The sequence below is a fragment of the Nerophis ophidion genome, linkage group LG12 (genome assembly GCF_033978795.1).
Source record: "Nerophis ophidion isolate RoL-2023_Sa linkage group LG12, RoL_Noph_v1.0, whole genome shotgun sequence".
Taxonomy (NCBI): Eukaryota; Metazoa; Chordata; class Actinopteri; order Syngnathiformes; family Syngnathidae; genus Nerophis; species Nerophis ophidion.
The window spans coordinates 63,987,611-63,999,047 of NC_084622.1; the positions used below are offsets into that span (position 1 = coordinate 63,987,611).

The 11,437-nt window shown below is 41.2% G+C and overlaps 1 long non-coding RNA gene across 1 annotated transcript; it reads left to right on the top strand.

The window, feature by feature from the left end:
* Positions 1-387: 387 nt before the first annotated feature.
* Positions 388-11,032, top strand: LOC133563713 (uncharacterized). Its single transcript, XR_009809085.1, has 2 exons — positions 388-676; positions 10,847-11,032. It is a non-coding gene; the product is annotated as an uncharacterized LOC133563713 (long non-coding RNA).
* The last annotated feature ends 405 nt before the right edge of the window (positions 11,033-11,437 follow it).

The window sequence follows — 11,437 nt, forward strand, 5'->3', positions numbered from 1 at the left end:
TTAAAATTGCTGCATTTCAAATATATAGCGCCGTGGTGTGTAAATTCAAAATGTATGTGTAACTTTTTTGACACTGTTTTTTTTCCAGACAGGCCTGTGCCAACAGAGAACATTTGGTCAATTAAAATGCACATAAAAGTGCATTGAGGGCGCCTTTGGAAGAGCAGTATGCAGATCATGTCGCTGTGGACCTGAAAGTTGGGGTAATCATTCCTCATTAAAATCCTGTTTGTCTGCTCCTTTGTAATCAGCGGTGACTGCAGAGCCTTTCATGACTGCTTCCTATCCTTTATCTTCTAAAGCATACTTTCCGCTACCTCAAAGTTTACCCGATTTAATTGCTTCCTTTGCTTATTTTCCACTTTGTGCCCTCTGTCGTCTTCAACAAAGCCTCAGTTTTTAGTAACTATGAATCATCCGTCACCCAACTTTGACCCTGCTGCGTTTTGCCCTTTTTTTCCCCCTCCTCTTCCCACCTTCTACCTCCTTTATGGCCTGAACCTTTTCATGGATGTGCCGCATTTCTCAATTTGACCTCTGAGAAGAAAGGTCGGGTAGAAAATGAAGAAGGTAAGACAACTAAACAACTATTACAGCTGTTTCCGTGGCGACCCTGAGCTCAGAGATTCCTCCGGGGGTGTGAAAGTGACCAGGAGGAGCTCTCAGACGTCGTCTGGTATGTTCTGATTTATTGGACTTGATGCTGACGGGGTCACGTGGATGTGTTCACACACTACTCTTCTCTCTCTTAAAGTGCACAAGCCACAATGGGAGGTGCACGTGAAAAGTGTCTCTACTTACCAGAAACATAGCATGTTGGCTCTTTCTTATAGTCCAGGGGTCGGCAACCCAAAATGTTGAAAGAGCCATATTGGACCAAAAATACAAAAACAAATACAGAGGGGCAAAAAAGTATTTAGTCAGCCGGCGATTGTGCAAGTTCTCCCACTTCAAATGATGACAGAGGTCTGTCATTTTCATCATAAGTACACTTCAACTGTGAGAGACAGTAGGATTTAAGGTCCAAGCTTACATCACACTTAAATTTTTACTGCATGCCTTTGGTAAGTGCCGTAGTGAGAAGAGGTTTTAAAATAATTAGCACATGCTTACTTTTACCGCATGCCTCTGGTAAGCGCAGGACTGAGAAGAGGTTTTAAATTAATTAGCGCCCCGGCGGCAATTCAACGAAATACGGTAATCTAATTACAGTGGGGCAAAAAAGTATTTAGTCAGCCAGCGATTGTGCAAGTTCTCCCACTTCAAATGATGACAGAGGTCTGTAATTTTCATCATAGGTACACTTCAACTGTGAGAGACAGAATGTGGAAAAAAATCCAGGAATTCACATTGTAGGAATTTTTAAAGAATTTATTTGTAAATTTTGTCGGAAAATAAGTATTTGGTCAACCATTCAAATCTCTCACTGATGGAAGGAGGTTTTGGCTCAAAATCTCACGATACATGGCCCCATTCATTCTTTCCTTAAAGGGGAACATTATTACAATTTCAAAAGGGTTAAAAACAATAAAAATCAGTTCCCAGTGGCTTGTTGCATTTTTTGAAGTTTTTTTCCAAATTTTACCGGTCCCAGAATATCCCTAAATAAATCTTTAAAGTGCCTTATTTTCGCTATCTTCAAAACCACTGTCCATTTCCCTGTGACGTCATACAGTGCTGCCAATACAAACAACATGGCGGTTACCACAGCAAGATATAGCGACATTAGCTCGGATTCGGACTCGGATTTCAGCGGCTTAAGCGATTCAACAGATTACGCATGTATTGAAACAGATGGTTGGAGTATGGAGGCAGATAGCGAAAACGAAATTGAAGAAGAAATTGAAGCTATCGAGCGAATTGCTATTGACGCTATTCGGCCATAGCGTGGGTGTACCTAATGAAGTGGCCCATAGCATGGCTGCCTTGTTAGCATCGCCGGTAAAATGTGCGGACCAAACGATCAGGACTTTCGCATCTTGTGACACTGGAGCAACTTAAATCCGTCGATTGGTAAGTGTTTGTTTCGCATTAAATGTGGGTATCTAGTTTCAAATGTACATACAGCTAGCGTAAATAGCATGTTAGCATCGATTAACGTAGCATGTTAGCATCGATTAGCTGGCAGTCATGCTGCGACCAAATATGTCTGATTAGCACATAAGTCAACAACATCAACAAAACTCACCTTTGTGATTTGGTTGACTTAATGGTTGCAAATGCATCTGCAGGTTATCCATACATCTCTGTGTCATTTCTGTCTTAGCATCGCCGGTCAAATGTGAAGACACTCTGGTACATTCAATGGGGGTTTGGCGGCAGATTTCTTGCCAGTGGTGCAACTTGAATCCCTCCCTGTTAGTGTTGTTACACCCTCCGACAACACACCCACGAGGCATGATGTCTCCAAGGTTCCAAAAAATAGTCGAAAAAACGGAAAATAACAGACCCGAGACCCGGTGTTTGTAATGTGAAAATGGCGGGTGTGTTACCTCGGTGACGTCACCTTCTGACGTCATCGCTAAAAGACCGATAAACAGAAAGGTGTTTAATTTGCCAAAATTCACCCATTTAGAGTTCGGAAATCGGTTAAAAAAATACATGGTCTTTTTTCTGCAACATCAAGGTATATATTGACGCTTGCATAGGTCTGCTGATAATGTTCCCCTTTAACACCGATCAAGCGTCCTGTCCTCTTAGCAGAAAAACAGCCCCAAAGCATGATGTTTCCACCCCCATGCTTCACAGTAGGTATGGTGTTCTTGGAATGCAACTCAGTATTCTTCTTCCTCCAAACACGACGAGTTGAGTTTATACCAAAATGGATACATGGATGATACAGCAGAGGATTGGGAGAATGTCATGTGGTCAGATGAAACCAAAATAGAACTTTTTGTTATAAACTCAACTCGTCGTGTTTGGAGGAAGAAGAATACTGAGTTGCATTCCAAGAACACCATACCTACTGTGAAGCATGGGGGTGGAAACATCATGCTTTGGGGCTGTTTTTCTGCTAAGGGGACAGGACGATTGATCCGTGTTAAGGAAAGAATGAATGGGGCCATGTATCCTGAGATTTGGAGCCAAAACCTCCTTCCATCAGTGAGAGCTTTGAATGGTTGACTTACTTATTTTCCACCATAATTTACAAATACATTTTTTAAAATTCCTACAATGTGAATTCCTGGATTTTTTTTCCACATTCTGTCTCTCACAGTTGAAGTGTACCTATGATGAAAATTACAGACCTCTGTCATTACTTTAATTGGGAGAACTTGCACAATCGGTGGCTGACTAAATACTTGTTTGCCCCACTGTATGTCTGGAGCTGCAAAAAATTAAAAGCCATATTACATACAGATAGTGTGTCATGAGATATAAATTGAATTAAGAGGACTTAAAGGAAACTAAATGAGCTCAAACATACCTACAAATGAGGCCTAATGATGCAATATGTAGGATTAGCTTGCAGTCATGCAGTGACCAAATATGTCTGATTAGCACTCCACATAAGTCAATAACATCAACAAAACTCACCTTTGTCCGTTAAAAGTTTGGTGAACAAAATGAGACAGAAAAAGAAGTGGCATAGAACACGTACTAGAAAGTCGGAGAAAGTCATACATAGAAACAAACTACGTTGAGTTCAAGGACCGCCAAAATTAGTAGGACAAAACGGCGCTCGCCAAATACTCGAATCAGTGAAGCATGTTTAATACAAACAGAGTGCTTTATAACAATTAGGGAGGTTTGTGTCATGTTTGTCCTCCTACAGAAACTATATTAAAACAAATATGTTTTGTTCCCCTCATCTTTTTCCATTTTTCATACATTTTTGAAAAAGCTCCAGAGAGCCACAAGGGCAGCGCTAAAGAGCTATGTGGCTCTAGAGCCGCGGGTTGCCGACCCCCGTTATAGTCCTTTGACAAAATAATCTCTTATATACCGAATTTGTCAAGGGTGTACGCTGCCTTCCGCCCGAATGCAGCTGAGATAGGCTCCACCACCCCCCGCAACCCCGAAAGAGACAAGCAGTAGAAAATGGATGGATGGATATACTGAATTTGGTATTTTATAGGCACCGACTGAATTCACATAATCTTACATTATATCAAATGGTAAAATATTTCAATGTCTGCACCAAATTAAAAACTAGAACAGCACTCGGTTAGACTACTTTTGAGGTAATGTTTCTATTTTCCAAGCCAAAAAACCAAGTATGGCTGATAGAAAAATTTTCAGACGTACATCAAGGCTCCACTTTTCCAAAATGCGGGAGCTCGATGCTTTTGCATTTGCTTTGCCAGGCTACCGATTAGCATGAGCAATTTTACACGGCAAATTTGACGCCTCACAATTTGGCGATGAAAACCACAACTTAGATGCACATTACATCAAATGTAATAAGTAAAATACTTGCAGTATAAATACTTTGTAGGGCTAAACATAGAGGTGGCGACCTGTCCAGGGTGTTTTTTGATTAATTGATTGAAACTTTTATTATTAGATTGCACATATTCCGTACAATTGACCACTAAATGGTAACACCCCAATACGTTTTTCAACTTTTTTAAGTCGGGGTCCACGTTAATCAATTCATGGTGTTCTCCGCCTACTGCCCGAATGCACCCCCCGCGACCCCGAAAGGGACAAGCGGTAGCAAATGAATGGATGGGTGGGCTCAACATAGGTTGACACATTTAACTTCATGGCAAAGACTACTTCCTGACTAGGCAACACACCTTCTATACACTATTCCCAGCTAAGACTGGACCACTGCCTCCAAAGTCCACTTTATAATACTTGCAAATTAAAATGATGTGACTCCGACATGTACTAAAACAAGATATAACAACTAAACAGTTCAGTTATCATAATAAGCTCAGTGTTCGATGATACATTTACATATATATATATATATATATATATATATTAGTACAATGCAGTTCAGCTAAATTTGTTGGTTTCGGACATGGACTTGTTTCTTCAGCATTGTCCACAAGTTTAAGTCAGGACTTTGGGAAGGCCGTTATAAAACGTTAATTCTAGCCTGATTTAGCCATTCCTTTACCACTTTTTGACATGTGTTTGGGGTCATTGTCCTGTTGGAATACCCAACTGCGCCCAGGACCCAACCTCAAGGCTGATGATTTGAGCTTGTCCTGAAGAATTTGGAGCTAATCCTCCTTTTTCATTGACCCATTTAAAGCACCAGTTCCGCTGGCAGCAAAACAGGCCCAGGGCATAATACTACCACCACCATGCTTGACGATGGTCATGGTGTTCCTGGGATTAAGGCCTCACCTTCACGGTGGCAGAGGGGTTAGTGCGTCTGCCTCACAATACGAAGGTCCTGCAGTCCTGGGTTCAAATCCAGGCTCGGGATCTTTCTGTGTGGAGTTTGCATGTTCTCCCCGTGACTGCGTGGGTTCCCTCCGGGTACTCCGGCTTCCTCCCACTTCCAAAGACATGCACCTGGGGATAGGTTGATTGGCAACACTAAATTGGCCCTAGTGTGTGAATGTTGTCTGTCTATCTGTGTTGGCCCTGCGATGAGGTGGCGACTTGTCCAGGGTGTACCCTGCCTTCCGCCCGATTGTAGCTGAGATAGGCGCCAGCGCCCCCCGTGACCCCGAAAGGGAATAAGCGGTAGAAAATGGATGGATGGATTCTCTCCTCCAAACATATTGCTGGGTATTGTGGCCATACAGCTGATTTTGTTTCATCTGACATCACATTGAGAAAGATAAGACCTTCTGGAGGAAAGTTCCATGGTCAGATGAAACTAAAATTTACCGTTTGGCCACAATACCCAGCAATATGTTTGGAGGAGAAAAGGTGAGGCCTTTAATCGCAGGAACACCAGACCTACCGTCAAGCAAGGTGGTGTTAGTATTATGCTCTGGGCCTGTTTTGCTGCCAATGGAACTGGTGCTTTAAATGGGACAATGAAAAAGGAGGATTACTAAACCAGCAGATTTGGTCACTTTTTCAGTTGACCTATAATAAATTCATAAAAGAACCAAACTTCAGTAATGTTTTTTGTGACCAACAAGTATGTGCTCCAATCACTCATATCACAAAAAAATAAGATATGTAGAAAGCATTGGAAACTCAAGACAGCCATGACATGATGTCCTTTACACGTGTATGTCAACTTTCGATCGTGACAAAGAGTGATCGAAGAAAATAAAATGTTTTGGTTGTGACTTTTTGTCAGCATTGCAGCATATTGTGTGCGCATCAGTCATAGTCCATACAGCTTTTTGATGTTCTTCCACCTCATATGTGAAGTATGTGTTATGATCCCCTGCCCGGTTCATATCATATTCTGGTTTTGTTCCATTGTTGTATTGTATTCTACTAATGTTTGCCTTAGTTCCTGGTTTGTTCTGTTACCATAGTTTCTTATTTCTTTCACCTGCTTCTTGTTTCCGGACGCACACCTGTTTGTAATTACTGTCCTTATTTCAATCAATCAATCAATGTTTATTTATATAGCCCCAAATCACAAATGTCTCAAAGGACTGCACAAATCATTACGACTACAACATCCTCGGAAGAACCCACAAAAGGGCAAGGAAAACTCACACCCAGTGGGCAGGGAGAATTCACATCCAGTGGGACGCCAGTGACAATGCTGACTATGAGAAACCTTGGAGAGGACCTCAGATGTGGGCAACCCCCCCCCCTCTAGGGGACCGAAAGCAATGGATGTCGAGCGGGTCTAACATGATACTGTGAAAGTTCAATCCATAGTGGCTCCAAGACAGCAGTGAGAGTCCCGTCCACAGGAAACCATCTCAAGCGGATCAGCAGCGTAGAGATGTCCCCAACCGATACAGGCGAGCGGTCCATCCTGGGTCCCAACGAGCGGTCCATCCTGGGTCTCGACTCTGGACAGTCAGTACTTCATCCATGGTCATCGGACCGGACCCCCTCCACAAGGGAGGGGGGGACATAGGAGAAAGAAAAGAAGCGGCAGATCAACTGGTCTATTTAAGCCTGCCTTTTCCCGTTGACTCGTCCTCGCGTCCAAGTGACGACGCTGATTCCGATTCTTTGTACTTGCTAGCTTCCGCGCTATGCTTTTTTGGTTTTCTAGCTCCCATGCTAGCTCTTTGCTTTGCCTTTTCGTGCCTAGTGCAAGTTTTTCTGTTTATAGTCTGTTCTTTAATTTAAATGAATCATTATTTCTTGCCTCACGCTGTGTCCGAGCCCGAACTGCATCATGGAGAGAACGACCCGCATCACTATGCCCAGCTATCGTCACAGTATGTATGCTATTACTGTACAAGGTCAAGCTTCCTGTAATTTGTAGCAGATTATAGGTTCACTATTCTCGGAAGTACTCTGACTTGTTTGTTGTTCTCTCTAATAATGAACGGTCTCTTTCCTGGTGGTAGTCTACCATTGAGGAGTGCATGCGTGTTCATGTTTTATGTTGTATTTGACTTAAAACCTATATTTTGATAAAAATCAGTTCAATGATAGGACTGTTTGCACAAGCTCCAGCACCTATCAAAAATGCAAAAGGCTTCATTCCTCCTGGTAGAGGTAAACCCAGCATGGAACCACAAACACAAACTCACATTTATGAATTCACACACACACAATAATAACATTTTGGAACTAGGTTAAAGTGATCAAAGAAATGGTCGTAAAAAGTTATGGTAATGTTTCACTTTTGCATCTCGTTGCACGTAACTGTGGCGCGGTCAAGGAACCTTGATTTAAGTTCGAAACAGAGGCGTCACTATTTTTTTTTTTTAAGACAGAGGAGGCTTAATTCCTGGTCGATGCACTAGTAATAATGATATATTGATTTCATTATCACTATCCACCAATGACAATTCTGCAATGCATGGATCAACTAATCTTGACCTTGAATGACAATGTAAAGGGAAATTGTACATTTTTATAATTACATTTAAGTGAATACCGTATTTCCTTGAATTGCAGCCGGGGCACTAATTCATTTAAAACCTCTTCTCACTCCGGCGATTACCAAAGGCATGCGGTAAATTTAGACCTGCGATTATACATTTGAGTGTGATGTAAGGATACCATCATGAAAAGCACATTTAATAAAAAAAAAACGTTACTACGGTCTTAACTTTACTTATAAATGAAGTCCATGTGCAGCTCCTTCTGATCAAAACCATCGATAACTTGTTTATAGAAGTCTTCCCTATCTTTCTTCAGTTTTAAAAGATCTTCCTTTATTACCTCCTGCTTCGATTGAAAGACCAGTTTAGAAAACTATTTTATTTTAGATATGTAATCCTCCATGTTAAAAGTGCAAGCAAGAGGAAAAAATAAACGATCGCTACTCACTCTTGCTGCTTGTTGTCACTTCTTCTGCAGCCGAGTTGTCGCAAGAAGGATCACTAGCGCCCTCTACCACCAGGAGGCGGGAGTCATTTCGTGATTTATATATGACACACGCAGCTACAGTTTATTAATAAAACATATCTGCGTACTGTTCTTTTTAGCATATTCAATAGCTTGGACCTTAAATCCTACTGAATATCTCTTCATCTTCTTCCTTTCATGTGATTTCAAATTATTGAAATCAGCCTCCTCCATTTTGAAAATGATGACAGGTGAAGTGTCACTCGTGACGTGACGAGTTTGACCCGGAGGAAATTCTAGGCATATGCTAATTATTTCGCGAAAGGAGTTTGACCCGGCGGTAATTCTAGACATGCGCTAATAAAAATAATATTTTGCGAAACGAGTTTGACCTGGCGGTAATGCTAAGCATGCACTAATTATTTTGCTAAACGAGTTTGACCCGGCAGTAATTCTATATTCAAGGAAATATGGTAATTATAATGATGAAAACTGACATTCTTGCTAATTTATATAAATTTTGTCACCACTATTGTGTAAAAAAAAAACAATACAAAACACAACCCAAAAATTTTATATTTTTAAAAATCGGGCAAACTTTCAAAGTTTTCTCATAAAATTGTGACTTTTGTCAAACAAAATTACAACTCTTTTCATAAAATTGCCAACATTTTGAGCTTTTCTTGTAAAATTGCAACTGTTATTGAGTAAAAGTCCAACTTTTCTCATAATGTTGCACAAATGTTCAGTTTTTCTTGTAAAATTTGGACTTGCGTTGAGTAAAATTATGACCTTTAATAAAACTGCCAACATTCCATGTTTTTCTTGTGAAATTGTGACCTTTTTCTTTTGAAATTCCATGTTATGATCCGCTGCCCAGATCATATTATGAACCAGATTTTTGAGTCATTTTGTGTTTTCTGTTAGTTTTGGACTCCTTGGGTTCCTGTTTGTGAACCTCTCAGTTGGTTTCCATAGTTACTCATTATATTCACCTGCCACCTGTTCCGGATGTGCACCTGTTTTGTGATGACTGTCATTATTTAAGCCTGCCTTCTCCAGTCAGTCAGTCTTGCTTCCAAATCTGTTTTCATCCAACAAATAACGACTTCTGTTTTCCTGCTCGCTACCTGCTAGCTTCCACGCTAGGCCCTTTTGTTTTCTAGCTCCCATGCTAGCTCTTTTAGTTTTGTCAAAGTCTGATTTATTTTTTGATAAATCATTTTTCCTACCTGCACACTGTGTCCGAAGCCCGTCTGCATCCCTGGGAGAACGAAATCCGCGTCACCATGCGCCCAGGTCGATACATTCCAACTCATTTTTCAAAACAAGGGTTTTTATATTTGCATAGTATGTATCCATCCATCCATTTTCTAGCACTTGTCACTTTTGGGGTCGCTGGAGCCTATCTCAGCTGCATTCGCACAGTAGGCGTGGTACACCCTGGACAAGTTGCCACCTCATCGCAGGCATAGTATATATTAATAATGTAAATACAAATCTTTACATACAGTATCTAGAGAGGGTGGTCCTAAAGAGGTAGGCATTTTTCCCAGGTCTCAAGAAGGCAACACATACGTGTGTGTGTGTGTGTGTGTGTGTGTGTGTGTGTGTGTGTGTGTGTGTGTGTATGTGTGTGTGTTGCTTGTTCCTTTGAGAGTCAGTGATCGCATATTTTTGGATGGTGTCTTATTTATTTAAATTGATTTATTTGCATTATTTAAAGGGATTTGCCTGCGTTAGACTACAGTTGACTCAGGACTCTTTTTAGTTTGGGATTGTAAAAGTTAGTTTTTGCCATAATTACACATACCAAACATTCTGCACGAGGAATAATTTATTTTTTTTGTGCTGCGTTCCAAGCTGCTTTGAGGAATAACCTTCATAGAACCCGCTTTCAATTTACTTTCTGCTGGTGGCAGACATAAAACCATCCTAGATTCAGATTTTAAGATATTTGATCAGTATTTATCAGTATTTATCAGTAGTATACTCATACTACTCATCCTGCATGCAATCTGGTACATACAATATGTTCCTGCTTTTGTGGTTACTGTACATGCAATAACAGTAGCTTCTCGCTAGAGGGCAGTAGATACACATGTTCTTTCCTTGACAGGTCTCAATTTACATAATGTAGATTATTTTTGCCTGTTTGAATGGATCACACCAAAATATGATATTTATTACATTATGTCATCGAGAATGAAGTAAAAAAAAAAATCCCACACATATTATTGAAATTAAGTAGTTAATGAACTTTAAAGAATGCCCTTTTACTTGTGGGCTACAATCAAAATGTCCATCCATCCATTTTCTACTGCTTATTCCCCTTTGGGGGCACTGGTGCCTATCTCAGCTACAATCGGGCAGAAGGCGGGGTACACCCTGGACAAGTCGCCACACCATCGCAGGGCCAACACAGATAGACAGACACTAGGCCCAATTTAGTGTTGCCAATCAACCTATCCCCAGGTGCATGTTTTTGCAGGTGGGAGGAAGCCGGAGTACCCGGAGGGAACCCACGCAGTCACGGGGAGGACATGCAAACTCCACACAGAAAGATCCCGAGCCCGGGATTGAACCCTGACTACTCAGGACCTTCGTATTGTGAGGCAGACGCACTAACCCCTTTTCCACCGTGAAGCCACAATCAAAATGTATTGTAGCAAATTTAGTATGAAAGTCAACACTATTATGTGTCAAATGTCTTGGGATTCACAATTAAAATATGCTTGGTTGCAGGGGTGTGGACTCGAGTCACATGACTTGGACTCGAGTCAGACTCGAGTCATGAATTTGATGACTTTAGACTTGACTTGACAAAATGTAAAAAGACTTGCAACTCGACTTCGACTTTAACATCAATGACTTGTGACTTGACTTGGACTTGAGCCTTTTGACTTGACATGACTTGCTACTTTCCCCAAAACCCAACGATTAAAAAGTTATTCAGGAGCGCTCGGTATCTTCCTTTGCGTGCGCGTGTCTGTCAGCGCGTGCGCGCTACCTGTCAGAACAACAGCCAATCAAATTACACCCACGTTATTTTCGTCACACAGCATTCAGCCAATCAAATTGC